This window comes from Schistocerca gregaria, unplaced genomic scaffold, assembly GCF_023897955.1.
Source record: "Schistocerca gregaria isolate iqSchGreg1 unplaced genomic scaffold, iqSchGreg1.2 ptg000703l, whole genome shotgun sequence".
Classification (NCBI taxonomy): domain Eukaryota; kingdom Metazoa; phylum Arthropoda; class Insecta; order Orthoptera; family Acrididae; genus Schistocerca; species Schistocerca gregaria.
The window spans coordinates 175,001-177,500 of record NW_026062081.1 but is presented as its reverse complement, the minus strand read 5'-3'; positions in this window follow the sequence as shown (position 1 = coordinate 177,500).

Genomic DNA, 2,500 nt, shown 5'->3' with positions numbered 1-2,500 from the left:
TCCGACAACTACCATTGCTCAGATAAACCAACACACATCCTACACAGAGGGGCACCAAATATCACCCCCCGCCCTCGTGTTATACCACATGAAAAATTGCAGAAGTGAGAGACACAGACCCGCCAGCCTCTTGCTACAAGCATCGAACCGACGTGACGTATCTGACGGTGACTCAGGCATCCGCGTACTGCCACCACTATCCACCCCCCCCCCCCCCCTCTCTCTCTCTTCCCCCTTTCCCACAATACCAAATTTAACCAACTTTATTGCTTAACCTAACTGTGGCTGTACCAGATTATCGCTTAACCTAACTGTGGCTGTACCAGATTATCGCTTAACCTAACTCAATTTGTCCCTTAACCTAACTCAAGTTGTCCCTTAACCTAACTCAAGTTGTCCCTTAACCTAACTCAAGTTGTCCCTTAACCTAACTCAAGTTGTCCCTTAACCTAACTCAAGTTGTCCCTTAACCTAACTCAAGTTGTCCCTTAACCTAACTCAAGTTGTCCCTTAACCTAACTCAAGTTGTCCCTTAACCTAACTCAAGTTGTCCCTTAACCTAACTCAAGTTGTCCCTTAACCTAACTCAAGTTGTCCCTTAACCTAACTCAAGTTGTCCCTTAACCTAACTCAAGTTGTCCCTTAACCTAACTCAAGTTGTCCCTTAACCTAACTCAAGTTGTCCCTTAACCTAACTCAAGTTGTCCCTTAACCTAACCCACGTTGTCCCTTAACCTAACCCACGTTGTCCCTTAACCTAACCCACGTTGTCCCTTAACCTAACCCACGTTGTCCCTTAACCTAACCCACGTTGTCCCTTAACCTAACCCACGTTGTCCCTTAACCTAACCCACGTTGTCCCTTAACCTAACCCACGTTGTCCCTTAACCTAACCCACGTTGTCCCTTAACCTAACCCACGTTGTCCCTTAACCTAACCCACGTTGTCCCTTAACCTAACCCACGTTGTCCCTTAACCTAACCCACGTTGTCCCTTAACCTAACCCACGTTGTCCCTTAACCTAACCCACGTTGTCCCTTAACCTAACCCACGTTGTCCCTTAACCTAACCCACGTTGTCCCTTAACCTAACCCACGTTGTCCCTTTGCCTAACATAGTTCACTGCTCGGAATCTCTGGTGTCGTTGTTATCCTCATGTAGATGTCTTGCGAGTGTTGCTTACTTTCCACATATTCCCGCTATCCACTGTCAATTGTACTGCAATAGGACTATATCGGCCCCCCCCCCCCTCTGTCCCCCTCTTTGTGTCTCTGTCCTCTCAAGCTGGTCGGTCTGGCGTGTGAGTGTTAAATGAGCCTCGCAGCTGTTCAGTTGCATTCAGATGTCGACGCCCTCAGTGTACGTCGTGGTATGGTCTGTGTCCATTGTCCGCTGATGTCGTACGCGTAACCCACACGCTGTACCGATCATCGGTAGTTACGTACAGAGTGAAGTAGTGTGATACGTGTGACTGTACGCTGGCTGTGCCCAACGGTGTCGAATCTCAATTTCCATATGTTGTGCTCGATGCTACTTGTCTCGTCTCCCAATAACAGCTAGGTTGCACTGTGGTACGCCGTAGAGGCGTGTGGGAGGAACGTACGAACGCATTGTATGTCACCCTGGGTCGCTGGGGGTGGTGGTGCGGTGAGTCAGGTCAGGTCAGGTCAGGTCAGGTCAGCGTGAGCCGTCTGATGTAGTGACGCGTGTATTCCGACTTTGTCGTATTGCCTCACACAAAGTGCTACCCTGGTGGACCGCGTTCCATATCTGGGACATGCCGCAGATGCCGGTTGACAGTGGATCGCGGAAGGGACATCGCATACTTGCGCGGGCCACCTTCCACGTGTTCTCTTCTGCACATGTCGCAGTGTGTATGTGGTCTGATGTAGCGTGTCGTGACACATGACATCCTGGCATGCAAGAATTGTTGAATTCGCAAATGTAGGTGGACATCTACGTTTACTGCCCAAGATACGCAAATGAACTGGAAATCCGTTGTTGAGCGGTTGTTCACGCTGGAGGTGAATCTGTGATGGCGACGATCGGTACAGCTATTAACCGGTTGTTTCAGCGGTACCCGCCACATCCACACACGTGACTAGGCCCATGTGGGTATGAAGCGATACGCGGCGGTGGCTTGGTGGGACTGTTCCCGGCCGGTGAAGGGGGGCCGCCCGGCGTGTTGGCCGCGCGCTGCGTGGGCGCACGCGCAACAGCCGGCTGGTGGGGGGCGCCGAGTGGCAGGAGCGCCAGCCGACGGGCCCGGCAGGCGGCGCAGCTACGCTGCGGCGCACCCTGCACGCGGCGCCTGGCGGCCAAAGTTGGTTCAGCCGAGCCCGGTGCGAAGCGCGGTGGACATCTGCAGTGTGCTGGTCTGATTGAGGACTGTGTGCGTTGAGGATGCGCCGCCGCCTGGCACTCGGCGCCGCGACGCCGTCTGCTGCTCGGTCGCCCCAGCGGTTCTCGCAGGTGGTTTGTATCGCAGTTGTGCGGACGT